At 44.0% G+C, this 15,096-nt stretch overlaps 1 protein-coding gene across 1 annotated transcript in view; it reads left to right on the top strand.

Annotated features, from left to right (window-relative positions):
• NRG3 (neuregulin 3) overlaps window positions 1-15,096 on the top strand; it is an 86,815-nt gene that overhangs the window by 29,613 nt on the left and 42,106 nt on the right. The gene's annotated exons all lie outside the window — the stretch shown is intronic.

Here is a 15,096-nt window from a genome sequence, read left to right as displayed (position 1 = left end):
GGGATTGCTTCTCATAATTCTGGGAAGGTTCTACTGACTGGGCTGCTGCCCTGTAACATGTTCGTAGCCTGATAGAATGACAGGTTTAGCAAGTCACCGCGTCCCCTCTCCGCTGGTGATCTGCAGAGAGCAGAGAGAATTTCCTCGAGGCAGCCAAGGCTTGTCCTTCACAGAGGTAGTGGACTGGTGCATCCGTCTTCTAAAAATGGCTTGCATAAACCATTGAATGCGACTGAAAATGCGGTGATAAAAAGCTTGCAAATTCATATCTAAGCCATAAAAAAAATTACTTTTAATGTGTCCTTGCCCTCTGTTGAGTTTAACTTAGGGTTTTTTTAGAAATAAAAATACGGTAACCTAGTGATTGAAAGTGGTGATGTGGGGATTTTGCTGACACACTGAGGGTAAGTTGTGATGAAACAGATATAGTGATGAGTATTCACTGCTTGGCAGGCTGCATGAGCAAGACCATAGCCAGCAGGTTGAGGGGTGTTTTCCTACTGCTTATGGACTCGCATGGCACACCTAGAGATCAGTCTCCACTCGGGAGAAAAGTTCTCTCTAGGGAACCATTCTGTCATCTCCAGGGGCTTAGTGTTTCACTTCACCTCGTAGGAAACTGTAAAAGTCTTGTGGATGTGAGTGTTTCCACGGACTCGGTGGACAAGCACAGCTGGAAAGTGGTTTCTGTAAAGGCTCTGCAGTTATCCCAGTTTCACTGCGTCACTGAGATCGTAAGCAGCCGTCTGGAGGCGCACGTGTTGAAGGACAAGCATGTACATAAAAGACAGAGGATAAGGAATATATACATAGGATTCTTAGAGCGAGCCTTTCCAAAGGAGGCAGGCAAAGCTGAATTATTTAACTTTATTTTGAGCATTTTAGCTTCCTTTTTTTTTTAAAAAAAGACATCTCTTTAAAGCTTGAAATAAAGCCAACCCCTGAAGTCTTGGCTCAGAGTAGTCTTCTCATATGAGTAGCTTTCTGATTGCTTATTTAATATTGGAACAGATCCTGATAGTATAGAAATTAATGAAATCTTGTGTCTCGAGCCTGAAAATATTATGACAGCAGTCAAAAATGAGGCTTGAGGTGGGTTTTTGTGGGCTAGAAAAAAAAAAACAGTTTCCCAAATCATATGCAAAAGTAAAATGTTTGTGCTTCTTAAGCCCTCCAGGGCAGTGGTGAAGCCCCCATCCCTGGAGGGGTTTAACGGACGTGTGGAGATGGTGCTGAGAGGCAGGGGTTGGTGGGGACCTGGTGATGCTGGGTGAATGGTTGGACTTGGTGATCTTAAAGGTCTCTTCCAACCAGAATGATTCGGTGATTCTGTGTGGTTTACATCTCCCACACTGACGGCTGTGTTCACCGCTCTCATGTTCTGGCAGCCCCTTCCCCTTCTGGGTAGTGACGGGTTTGTGTTCCATGCAGTATTCAACAGCGCGCGTTCCAGAGGGGAACCCTCCACTGTCGTTGCTGGCTTTGCTTTGCAGTGTCTGGTTCGTGCGTGGGTAGCAGAGATAAATGCAGGCGCGTTAACGGGGGGCGTACCTGGTTTAAGATGTTGCATATGTACCAGTAAACATTCGGTTCTGATGGACACACGTGCAGCTCCTCTTGAATTAAATGAAAGCCAAGTGTGCGTTCAAGGGACACCACGTCCCTAAAAATGTGGAATTTGAGTGTTGTGATCAGAGCAACCAAGCTTTATGAAATTTCTTCTGATAAGGAAATGCTTTGCACTTTCTAGTACCTCAAAGAAAAGAAAAGAAAAAAAATCTGGTGTTTGATACTCACTGGCGGGAGCTAGATTCAATTTCCATCTCTGATGCGATCTTCCGGAAGGGCTTTGGGCAAGGTATTTTAATCTCTCTGTGCCTTAGATTCTCAGTGACAGTCATTTTTGCCAGGCTTTCTGCATTTGGATTCCTCAGCTCTCTGGGGAGTATCTTTCAGTAGTGTGTCACGCAGAAACTATTTCTTCCTTGCAAGAGGATGCAGACTTGGCTGCCTCCTCGCCCGTGCTCCCCGGCTCCTCGCAGGAGAGCACCACGGTGTGTGGAGTAGTGCTCAGCACCTGTCCTGGATCGGTGCACGTGTCTGCATGGTTCCCAGTGTCTCACCAAGGATGATACATGCAATTCTATTTAAATTTCCAACACAAAGGTAAGTAAATATTATCACAGTGTTCCTGCAAGATGGGAATCTGCTGGCTGAATTAACAGTTCCCTGTCAGCTGAGAGCAGGCTGGCTGGTGGAGATGCTCACTTGGGACGGCGAGTTCATCAAAAAAGAGAGATGGAAAGAAGCAGCTTTTATTCAATGAGACATCTAAGGGATGTATTGTTAGCATTAGATAGCATTGGGGGTATGAGTATCTGCAGCTTACTGCCGTTTTCTGACCCAGGTGGTTAACCACGCTTCAGAGCTGAACGGGTTGTGTCTGTCTGGTGGAACGTTTGCTGGTGAAGCCCAGTCTGACAGCCACCGTGGCTGCGCAGGTTACCTTGGTGCAACAGGTAGCAGCTGAACATCAAGCTGTGGAGACAGACCTTGTGCATGCGGTCCCAACTGCGGAGTGAAACCTGCATGGGGCTTTCACGGCCAGACACAAGGAGATGCCAGAGCCTGCGAGCGACGTTCGGAAATGGGTGTTCTGGGCAAAGAGTCACAGCCTGAGACAAGGAGCCGTCGTTTTTCCTCATGGCTCACACCAAGAGGGAGTAGAATTAGGGGGTGTCCAGGGGTGAAATATGGAGGTGAGTACTGGAGTAACTGCTACAACACATGAACAAACGTGACTGTTTCAGCAGTTCACCTACACCACCTAACCTGGTGATCCAGAATCTTCACCCATTGTTCTGTGTCAGTAAGTCCTGATGAACACAGCTGGAAATCAAGCGTCCCCAGAGAGTGCCACAGGCAGGTCGCTACAGCTTTGGTGGGAATGTGGTCATTCCATGCAATAGTTGTCATCCCGAGGCTGCTTAGCAGCAGCTACTGGTATAGGCAATTACAGTGTGATAACCCGACTCTCCCCATGCATGAGTTGCAGAAATAACACAGCGGTTGCTATAGTTAGTCGCTACTTTTAACTTGCTGGTAGTTGGGCCTCACACAGGAAATCAGTATTTTTCCTTAGAACCAGTTATCTGTTCTGGAAAGATCAGAAGCTCCACTGAAGTCAGTCAGCGGAGTGTGAATGATATATAATACCCTTGTAAGCGGTGAATCATTAAATAACATTTAATTGAGCAGAGCGATGAAGGAACTCAAGAACAGGATCTTATTAAAATTCCTGTATCTCCTTGCAATGACCACAGTGTGAATTGTACTCCGTTTTCTGTACTCTGCGCACTTGTTCACGTTGGTGAAGACGGTGCAGGCTTCGTTTTCACTGTGCTGATTCTTGCTCCTCCTCACTGAGCCAAGACAGTTGTGTGCCTCAGACTGCAGGAACATCCGGTGCAATTAACTAAATCGACTCTGCGACCTGGTGTTGTGCCCTGCAATGGGTGAGTTGTGGTTTTCCTGACCCACAGTGGCTGGTTTTGCCAATGGGTGCTGTAAGCAAGGCTGCAGCAGTTCAGCATTTTCCCTGTTGCAAGGAAATAAAAAGGCAAAGTTCATTAGTTCCTGCATAGCTCACAAACTGTGCGGCTGGTGAGCTGCCCTCTGAAACTCAGCGTCTCGCAGCAGCAAACAGACAATGAAGATGAATAACCAGTGTTTGCGTGGGTGTCCCTCGCCGTGGTCACCATTCAGCAGCTCTTCCGTGTTACAAAAACCTCGCTGGAAGAGAAGAGGAATGTTCAGTTACGTGAGCAAAGGACGTACCTGTTCTGCAGGGCGTACATTTGAAAAACAAAGTGCTGCTTCCCCCCCCACCCCGCCCCGTATTCCTTTTCTAAAGCATAAAGCAGGTAGATGTTCTCTGCTGCTTTGGTACACGGAATGTTTTTGTGCTTCTGTTTACACAAACTCTGTTACTGGAGATTCTGATCGCAGTCATCCCCCAGCACTATCAAAGCACCTCCGTCTGATAAATATATTGTCGTTCATCACAAGCATTTACAACTTTTCGTCTGTACTCCTTCAGTCAATTCCTGAAGAACTAAGAGGGGCTGTTCAGGTAGGCATTGGTACTTGGGATGTTCACTGCCATTGTTGTCATTGCTCCTGGAATCCCTCTGTTCTTCGTCCTGACCCCACTTTTCATTACCTTCTTTTGATTTTACCTGTTCAAACTTAGCAAAGGCTTTGCTCCTGGGACCTCGTCTTCCTCTTTGCTCTGTGAAATACCTTTCCTCCTTAAGGATGCTGCAACATAACAGGAGTATCCTGAGGCATGAAATGGCTTTAGATCTTCAGCACTTCCCACGGGATTCTGTTAGCTGAGATGAAGAGTCGTTTATCACCACTAGAGAGGAGAGACACGAGCACCAGAAGAGAGTTTTATAGAAACTGCTGATGTCTGTGTGGTGGAAGAGTAATGGATGAAGCAGAGGTTCCTCAGGGGTTGTACCTGATTAGGAAAATGTATCTCTTAAATGAAAGTCAGCGTGCATCTGGTCAACGTTGTAGGCTGTCTTACAACATCTTGGCTCAGTTTGGAGGATATGGTTTGGTTTTGGTGTAGTGAGAAGGAGAGGTTTATCCCTGGACATTTTGTGACCTAGCAATCACCTTGGTTCGATGCCACTGTCTGTACTCTTCTCAGTATGCCATGCTTACAGTTTGTCTACATTTTCTGTACTGTCAGTGAACTGGGTTGGATTAACTTGCATTATTTTTAAAATGCAAGTCTAAGATTTACCATGTGGTTAACTTACGTGTGCTGTTAACTGCCTGTAGTGCTTTATCAAAATAGCACTGCTGTGAACTGTGTGGATGAAATAATGTTAATACATGTAACTTATTCTGCTGACCTTCCTCTGTCTGTGGTTTCTTCTGCTTTCTCTAACTGAAGCTACTAACCATTGGTGGTGAAACCTGTGGAAGCTAAAAACCAAATGGGTAATGCAGCATGTTGGCAAGTTTGGGAAGCCAGAACTGGTCCGAGCGTCCCTGCTTTGCTGGGTGCTGAGTTGGGAGGAACCACTGGTTGCATTAAGCAGAGTGTCAGTCGGTAAAAGTGAGTTTGTGTCGTTGGTAATCCTACGTATAACCATTGTGCTGTCGCTCCCAGTGTGAATGGGTGCTCTGTATCCCGAGGTGCTGACCAAGGGGTACTGGGACGGTCAGAGTGCTATCTGTGCCTTAGACAAGAGAATTTGGGAAGCCTTGCAACAAATGGCTGTTGCGTGCAATCCTGCAGGTGAGTTTCTGTGTAACTCCTGGTGCCAGGTACATGCCTCTTCTGCATGGTGCTGGTTTCAGGAACATCTGTGCTGTGTGGTCCCCTCGAGGAGAAAGGCTGCGTCCTTCAAGGCTGGATGTCAGCTGGGGACACGGCATCTCACCTGCACACGGAGGGGTTTTGCTGTGCAGTGTCTCCGTGTGCCCTCGGTCCCCGCGTGGCTAGTGTATCTCAGAGGCAAATACTGCTCATCGTGACATGCAGGCAGCTGGGTGGCACCGTCATGGAACTGACAGCTGCGTGTTTAAATGTGACCCTGTACCAGTCAGCCTCGTGACCTGCGTTTTGAACGTGGTACTGAGGTAAATGCTTCGCTGAGCTTCAGGAACTGTTAGAGGTGACACCACAAGGGTATGCTAATGCAATTAGGGGACTCGCAAGGCTGCTATTTTACTCTTGTCCTTGTTTGGGCTCGGTTGCAGTTAAACCAGATGCAAAAATATGTAGACAGTGACTTTTATGTGTTGTACGCTCCTGAAACAAGCCTGGGAGGACAGAGGCGAGAGCTGCGTGTCAGAGGTGGTGCTAGAGACAGCTGCCGGCAGGCTTGCCAGCGGGACTGCGTCTTTCCAGTCGAGAGGACCTGGGAGGAGGCCTCCAAGTAGTAAGTACAATCCTGGCATGTCCATGAGGATGTTGTTAGCCTACCAGGGTGGGGCATTTTTCTTACTAGCAGGTTGTTTACGCGTGCTGAAGTTATCCTGCTACCAGAGAAGAGGCTCCAAACGCCCGAGCTGCACTGCACTTACGCAGCCACGGTGAATCAGTGTTACTTTGTCCTTTTCCTGCTGGAGGTATTGCGCAGATGTCAAGTCTCGTTCAGTAAATGATGCAGGAATTTGGAAAGCAGAAGGTAAGTATCACAATAAATGTTCCATGACAGTGGTGCGCTCGTAATGTATGTTACAGTTCTATAGAAAAATTGATGTTCCTGACAGTCAACTAAATTTTCCTGTGTCCTCTGTGCCTAGAATGAGCGGGGATGGTGTCCTGCCAGTCAACGTTAGAAGCGGAGGAGAAGGTAAGCACTGTGGAAAATCTGAGAGTGCGCTGTGTAAAGCACTAGTCTGTTTTTTCATACACTTCCTTTTCTTTTGCAGGAGCTGTAGGATATTGGCATGTGGAGAAGTGCAGAGATACTACTCCTACTCCGGCTGATTGTTTATTATTTAATAAAGTTATTTCTATGATGATTGGAAGTCGTCTTCGGATGCCATTTCCTGTCCCCATCTGCATCAGTTTATCCCCATTTCCAAACTAACCTGGCTATGCTGGAAAACGCTGTTTGTCCAGTTCCCCTGGCTATCTGTCAGTGCTTGCTCCTACTGGAGGGCCCAGCAGGTATCTGGGAAACAAGCCTGAGCAGCAGAAACGGAGCGGGGGAAAGAAGTCGTGTGTGTTAGTGTGCGTGCGTTGTTCTTGTACGCTCCGGTCTTAACAGCCCTTTGAATAATCACACAATTGCAGACTGCTGCATGCAGATGGCAGACGAGCTTTTTCGTTGAGCAGCACCGAGTTCTCATCTTTGAATGGCAAAATTAATCACCGTGAGCTATTTCCATTTAGTGTGGATTCTGAATTTTCAAACGCCATTTGGCTCACGTTCGTGCAGTTTAGTCACTGTGGTTATATTTATTGTATGGGCCATCCGGTAATTCTCACGTGAATTAATATGATCCTTTTTTATTTTTATGTTAATTATGTACTGCCTGCTTACCTTAGCAAATAAACTATTGTAACAAGCATTATGCTACGGTTATTCTGTCAGATCTGTTGGTAATTTTGCGCTCAAATAGGAAGGAAAATCAAAATGGAAATATACAGTAATAACCTGATAATGGAGGAGCATAAAATGTGACAGTATGGAAGTTCTCAGCAGAATTAGCTGAAATAATTTAGGGTCTTTGCTGTTTCACAATGAAATACAAAAAAACCCAAACCCCACAATAATCCGCTCAAAATAAGAGGTAGAGAAGAGCTAGACAAAAGGAATTGGACCAGGCAGTTTGTAGAGGAGACTGAAGCGGGACAAGTGCTGTTTATTTGCTGTTGAGAGCACTAATGCTTCTACTGGTAATTTCCCACACGTGGCTGTTAACAACTAGGACTGTCGGTTGTTTCTGTCATTGGAATGACCCTGGTCTCCAAAAGTATGAGCTTTTACATCAGGAAGGAAGATGGAGTTAAATTGACTGAAGATCTTCCATCCCGCAGTCCCTCAGCCTTACCTGCGTGGTGCGGAGTGGGCAGCCATGCTTGCAGCCTGCGTCGCAGTCCGCCACGGCACGGGATAAGCACCGAATTCTTCAGTGCCGTGAAGAGTTGAGTGTCTCTGTGCAAGCCAAGAACATCTAAAATTGAGGCTTACAAAGACTCTGGGTGTTTTCAGAGCTGTCCAGAACTTCTGAGAATTGCAGTGTTGATCTTTGTCAGAGTTACTTTTGTCTTGCTTGTGATGTCTGACTAGAACACCTGGACGTCAACAAATGTTTCAGTATAATTTCTATTATTTAATATAACCTACAGTACTTGAAATAAAGATGAAGCCTGTGACTGGATTCACATATCAAGTGACCTTGTCCTTTTCCTGGTTGGCTCCAAATCATCTAAAACTGAAAACCAGATAAATCCCTCAGCGGGACTAACAAACCTCCCACATGTTAAGTGATTTTGTTCAATGGTGCAGAGCTGGGAAACTCTTCCTTTACTCTCTTGAATTCCGTTCATGTCCCTACCTTTTCTCTTTTGTATCCACCTCATTCTTCCCTTTTCTCCATACCCCTGCGGCTTTCCTTTTCTATCGGTTTCTAAAATGTGCCCATCGGTGTAACTTACTCTGAAGTGTGTGTTGCTTTTGCAGGGGTAACTGTGCGTCAGTTGGCAATATCACAGCCGCTCTGTTTCAGCTTTACTGGAGAGTGTGACACGCACACACTGAAGTTTTACTCGTTTATAATTGTAATGTCCTCTCCTGTATCCGGAAGTAATACAGCCTTTGAAAAATGGGAGTTGCAATGTACACTAACTTGCCCAGCTCATAAAATATGAATGCTCAGAAAATTAATACAGCCATTTTAATACAGTTAATCAGCTTTAGAAAAACAGAAATATGTATTTATCACTATAATGTGCACTTGCACGGGATATTAATGAAGAAGTACCAGCTACTTCGTTTTCTGTATTTATTCTGCACTGTGCTCGTTCCTCTCATTCAACTGATTTAAATTTGTTTTCAGGATAAGGATGATTTGCTTCTCATGAAAAAAGTTTAGATGCCTTTTGCGCCACGTTTTTGAGTCTGGAAGGGCAAGCCTACTGAAGATAAAGCCAGCTGTGCTGGAAATTCTGTGTATTACCGCGGACTTACAGGGTAGTCATTTAGAATTGTTGAGCTATGAATAGTTGCATGTAGTGCGTTGTTTGAACATGTACCGTAAAAAAATAAGACTTCATTAAGTTCAAATTAATAACCTGCCTCAGTGAGAAATAGCACTGTGACTCCTGCTGAGTTTGCTGCGTGAAGTTTCTTTATAATTCAGTATGTTGAGTAACGTAAGACAAAGGCAAGAAAGTGTCCTCAGTTAACTGAATGAATGATGAAGAGAAAACCACCAAAACAAGTTAACGTTTTTTATTTCAGTCTTTTTTTTTTTCCTGGTGAATCTCTCTAGTGTGCTTTTAAAGTTTCTTTTGCCTGATGGAGAGTCTCTTTTCAAGGTAAGGTGATACCAGAAGACCTCGCTCTTCCCATTAGTAGTCAATCTTGTCTTGAAGTAAGATGGCTGACCGTGAGTAGGAAAAGGTGAGTGAATCCTACAAAAATCCTGCAGGAACAACTCAAGCCATTTAAAATGAATTTATTCCAAAAAGTGACTGAAGGGTGAACTGGAGAGAAAAGGTGGATGTACCTGTCTTAAGTTAGGCTGTTTCTTTTACATTAAATAGATAATCACGTGGTTTCCCAAAGATGGCTTATTTTAAGCTACGTTTTCAAGGCTTTGCTCCAATAAGATTAGGTTATCTCATAAAAACCTCAACAAAAATACGGAGATTGCATTACTTACGGTCTGCGAATGCAACTAGTGATTTGCATGAACTCCACTGGAAGGACATTATCTTACTTCTCATCATTGCGTCAGAGTTTCCTAATGGACTGTGCTGCAGCTGGTGTGGACAGAGGACGTCTGAAGGGCAATTGAAATGCCTGCCTTGTCATCGGTGCCGCTTTACTCAGCTTCTCTGGCAGGTGTTGTTCTGCTCAAGGGGTGAGTAATGTGAAGCCGTTCACTTCCTTTTTCAAGTGATTTGTAGTTTTCTCTGTATCCTTTAGGACATGGTGGTGTTCGTGTATCAGCTGTTTTTTATTGTTTCATTGCCTCAGTGCCTTTATGGGTTGGGTTTAGCATCTGGAGGCCATGAATCAGTCCAGGAAGCATCCCGTTAAGTGTGCCCATCGGTGTGCGGGGAGGGTCTCACAGCCCTTCCGCAACAACGGTGCAGGATCACCTTTGAGTTTGCAGCTGTAACTCTTCCTGTGGTAAAGTGCCTGGTGAATTGAAGATGGAGCTGTGCTCCAGGTACCTCACTGCGTGTCTGGCCCACGCTCCTGCCTTCTAGTGGTGCTAGTTCACCCTCTCACCAAGGCGGCAAAAATGGAGACGTAGCCTGCTTCCCTTTTTTGGTACTCTGAAGAACGTGGTAGGGAAGCAGTTCACTCGTTAAGAAGCCCCCTGCCTGCTTCCCTGTCCCCAGAAGTTTGCTCAGTTTCTCCAATTCTTTTATAAATTTAAATAATCTATTTAGATTTGTGGAGTTTCTTCTCTCAGTAAAGAATGATAATAAAAATCCATGAAAATTCCAGTATACGATTGACTTGTCCTGGAGTTACCTTCTCACAGACGCAGCCGTGATGTGACATGAGTGTGTGCTCCCGTGCTGTACCCCTTTTTCTTTATGGTATCAAGATGTGTACCATCCATCATTTCAGCCATCCTTTGTCGGGTTTATTGCTTGCTCAGTCTCTTTGATACCTTTGTCTTATCCTTCATTCTTCTTCTCTCAGTGTTCTAAAGATACTGGTGTTTGTGCTGATAGCACAGCTGTGCTGATGGACCCCCTTGCAAGGTCTCCTGCTGCTCGAAGGAGTCTGTCCCTCACTGCCACCACTCTTGTTCTCAGGAGAACAGCTTTTTGGCCACTTACTTCCTCTGGGTGTTTCTCCTTTTATTTTTCAGTTTTATTTTTTATTTTTCACACCTCTGTTTGTGGCCATCTCTTATCCCCTCATTATTTTGTTATCACTCTTGCTTCTGTTGGTGTTGGCTTTTTTCCTTACCGAAAGTCTGAAATGATAATTTTTCTGAATTATTCATAAGTCCATATATGAAAACCTGCATCTATTATTCAAAACTTCTTATCGTATTTCTTCTGTGGTAGAGCCTAAAACCTATTTTGTATTTCAATAATAAGTGCTAACCCGCAGTTTTTTTCAGAGTTCTTTTTGCCAATCTCATGTTGATCTCCAAGGTCCCAACTGTCTTTTAATGTTAAAATAGCTTAGAATGTGCCTTCCCTCTTTGCTAATTCTGTCTTTATGCACTCACCTCCCTGTGCAATATGTTTGAAGTGGTTCCTAATCTATAATATAATATTTAGTATCTATTATATATTATTTATAATATTCTTAATACTTTAGCTGAGAATATTACTTGATCCTTATTGCCTTTCTAGCTTTAAAGGGATGGTAATTTAAAAAAAAAAATTGTTTTACTTTATGCCACCTGTTTGCTCCCTTGTGATCTTTCTTTAATTCTGTTCCCTGCTCATCTGACACTTCCGTCCTCTCGAGCATTAGTTGGTGTACCTGTGAGTTGTTCTGTTCGCTTCAGAAGGATTTGTAGAACAGAAGTCACAGAACCACTGAATAATTCAGGGTGGAAACTGGAGACCTGAAGGTCTCAGTCCAACCTGATGCTTAAAGCTCGGCCAGCTCAAATGCCACCAGGGTGCTTGGGGCTTTACCCAGCTTCGTCTTTAAACACCAGGGACTGACTTCTCTAGGCAGCCTTGTCCTGATGGTGAAAGGTTTTCCTTGTATCTAGTTAAAGTGTCTCAATTTATTATTTGTGTGCAAATATTCTGGAATTATGGATTTTCTACTACTCGATAGTTTGTATTTCAGACAAATAGTTGCTTATTGATACTCAATTCTCTGCTGATGTAGAATGTTGTTCTTTTGGTAGGTAAAAAAGTATTTCATCTTGGTTCTGGTAGCCCTGTCAAAGCTGTACCAGTCCTCATTTATTTCTGTCGTTTTACTGCTGCAAAAAGTACGTGATGTAATTTTAAAGTAAAGCTCTCTCTGTGGCTTTGTAATTATCCAGACCTACAGTATAATATTTTATCATCTTTATGCAAAAGCAGGATCTCAAATTAATGAGCTGCAGGACATTGTTTAGGTTAGATCATCACAAGTGAAAAGCCAGGCAGTCGTTCTATTCTAGACATCTTTGCTCGTGTAGCACAGGCTTGTGATACAGACCACATCTCACTTCGTATCTGATTTCACAGTAAATTCTGTATCGAGGCAAAAATGTAAGGACTAACTGGAAGCCCTGAGATTTCTACTGGCCACAAAGGTGAGTGAAGCAGCTGAACAATCTTGGCAGTCGGTCTACGGGTATACGGTGTGTAAATGGCTGTGATTCCTGGTGTAGGAGTATTTTCCAGAACTCGGGAACTGGAGGATTCACCGTCCATTTGTCTGTGTTCTTTGGAGATCTCTTGGGTCTGGCACAACAGAATTAGGAACTGTTTGAAACGACTTCAGCAGTGCAGTCTCACCTTCAGAGAGCCTTCGGAAAAGAGTTACAAACTTTAGAGACTGCCATCCAGATAAGCTTGAAAGGGTGTTTAAAGGCCAGCCCCCTTTCAGCAGGCTAGGTGAGTGCTGTTACTGAGAGATGTACGCTTCAGCAATAACCTGAACCGGGAGTGAAACTGTGACGGGAGCATTAACAGTCAGGGGTGACCTCAGGTTGAAAATCAGTGATGGATTCTGTTTGGATTGCTCCTAATGCTGTTTCCCATCTAACGTTGTCTGGGTTTAAATTGCTTTAATTATGTACTCCAGATCTTGGAACTTTAAGAGAATTTATTAATTTCAGAATCATTAAGGTGCCTTTTTAGATAGTATTTCTACTTTGGTATCTCACTATTCTTTGTGTTCTAGTGAATGTTTGCGTAACAAATGTGACTGTGGGATTATTAAAACATTTTGTGTTAAGACATTTTAATGCATCATTCTAGACTGAGGGACATTTTTTCCACTGTGACAGTGAAGGGTGGCAGGGAACAAGCAGCACAGGAAGTCCAAGTGAAGTTAATAGAGTATTCTTTCTTCTCTGGCGTTTCTATGACAACGCCATCAGCAAAAGGAAGAGAAGACTAATGATCTCCCTTTAGGGACAACTTTTCCTTTCCTACATAATTTCACATATTGGCACAGTCTTTGTGCTCTTCTCCCGACAATGCAGATAAAAGCATGTGTTAACCCCACCAAGAGGCTGCTGGTTTGTTTGGGTTTGTTTTCCTAAGTCACACAAGCCTTTTTGAATCGTGTGATTTCCACACTGTTGAGTGGTCAGGTGGCTGTTCCGATTCCTTGCTCTGCGCTGCTGCCGTGGCCTGGCTCTGGCCGAGGAGCTTCCCTGGGGTCGGCAGCTGGGGCACCTGAGGCTGTTGAACATCTCTCTTGGCAGAATACAGAGGTTAGGCATTACATGGTCTAGATAGTCTTGAGCCCTTACCGTTGGAACCAGTATCGAGCTGTGCATTTGTAAAATCCCTTCCGGCTGCTCAAAGGGAAACAGGTTTGCAGATCAGAAATTCAAATTTAAAAGAATGCTACCAAATATTTTGATAGTTTTTAAAAAAGTCTTCTCCCCTTAACCATGACAGGCAGTTAAAAGGCAGTAAATAATGTGGGTTTTCCTCTTTTTTGGTCATTTTCTCTTTTTTTTTTGCCTGTCATTTAACTTGAATGTAAAAGAACGTTAACATTATTTTTCATTTTCCTCAGCCAAGTGATCATGCATTAAGGTTTTTAATTCACTGCGTAGTCTGAATGCAACTGCGTGAACTTTTTTAGTGAGCCACCCAAAAAAGTTAATCACAGATCTTTCCATTCTGGAAACCAAAGATAACCTTTTATCCTTTAAAGGGCTCTAACTGGATGTTAGGTTTCTTGGGGATTTTTTAAAGTTTGCCCTGCAGTTTGTTGGAGATAACTTGAAGGTAAAAAGCATCAAATCCCTATTTTTGTATCCCAGGTACCAAAATGGATTGTAAGTTACACTTCTGATGAGAAGGATTCCAAGAAGGAGTGTGATTGTGGTTTGTTTATTAATGTAGCATTCACATCTTTTAGCACTGCACCTCTCTGGAGAGCTTCCTTTTATGCTGCTGGGGGACTGAAAAAGAGAACCTGCCGATGCACCACCTGCATCTCAGGAGAATTTGTTAGGTGGCTACCTGCATAGATAGCTGAGATATCAGATGAAACAAAGCTTAGTTCCCGACAGAAAACCTCAGAGGAACTGATTCTAAAATCAAAAGTTCCATGAAATAAATACAACTCAAATAAAAAGAAATGAAGTTGTTAATGGAAAATTACTGAACGCAACAAGTATTTTTTGCCTGTGGAACTACCCAACCTGGCTTTCTAGTGTATAGATTCCTCTGCTGTTTTCTGGGTTTGTGTTTTCATATCCTGGCTTCTATTTTTGCTAAAGCATCCACAGGCACGTTTAATTAAAGTCACATTTTTTCATTTGTGTTACACACAAACACACAGAAAAATCCCTGTACTGTCATTCTAGTCTAACCTGCTGCTCCAGCCATGCGTCAGCTAATGACGCATCCCATTCTGCCCAGGCGCAATTACAACAATTTGTGAGAGTGCATTTTCTTTCCCTTGAGGATGCTATTAATGTGGACGCCCGTGTTGTGGATGCTCTGCTGTCTCTGAACAGAAAGCTGAGAGGAGCCATTGCAGGCTCTTTGCTGCTAGGACATACTGCAAAGGGGGATGGTTTCATACTCTGCGTTTAATCATTCTTGGTTAATGTTTGTTTTCACTCTCAAAACCTGAAGTACTGTGCACGTAAGAGCTTGTGCAGTTCGTTATGTTAATGTTGTTGAATTAGAGGACCTCAGCTCCTGAGATGAACCAGAAGACATCTGTCAGCAGTTTTACAGGTAGAGCTGCTGACCTTTTCTTTGAGTCCTGAACCTACTGTGACACTAAAATCGCACGAGTACCTACCCCAGGAGGCACCGGTTGCTCCTTTACGACTGTATATCCCTCAGTATCTGCCCAGTTTGTCTTAGGCAGGGACAAAGAAACCACTGAAGCTGTGTCCAGAGCCACAGTGGTGCTTCTCTAAAATAAGCAAACTCCATTTATTTTGCACTATTAGTGTTACACTGGGTGATTTCAAGAGCGTTTGCTGTGAATACAGTGAAGTAGTAACTTTCTATGGTCCAAAGTACTGTGTGAGGTTCATCTCAGCCGTTCCCTGTGCTGCTCTGCCTCTCTGCACTGCCGGCTGAATCGCTGCTTTGTTGGAGAGCAGACAAGGACCTCAAAACCACCCTCGTCTGCTGCATTACTTCCCAGGGCTGTTTGCTAACAGTGCAGCACGACGGATCCGGGCGGTAAGATGCTCTAAGGCCTC

Source organism: Buceros rhinoceros, unplaced genomic scaffold, assembly GCF_000710305.1.
Source record: "Buceros rhinoceros silvestris isolate BGI_N320 unplaced genomic scaffold, ASM71030v1 scaffold8966, whole genome shotgun sequence".
NCBI lineage: Eukaryota > Metazoa > Chordata > Aves > Bucerotiformes > Bucerotidae > Buceros > Buceros rhinoceros.
This window is presented reverse-complemented; position numbering and strand designations above follow the sequence as displayed.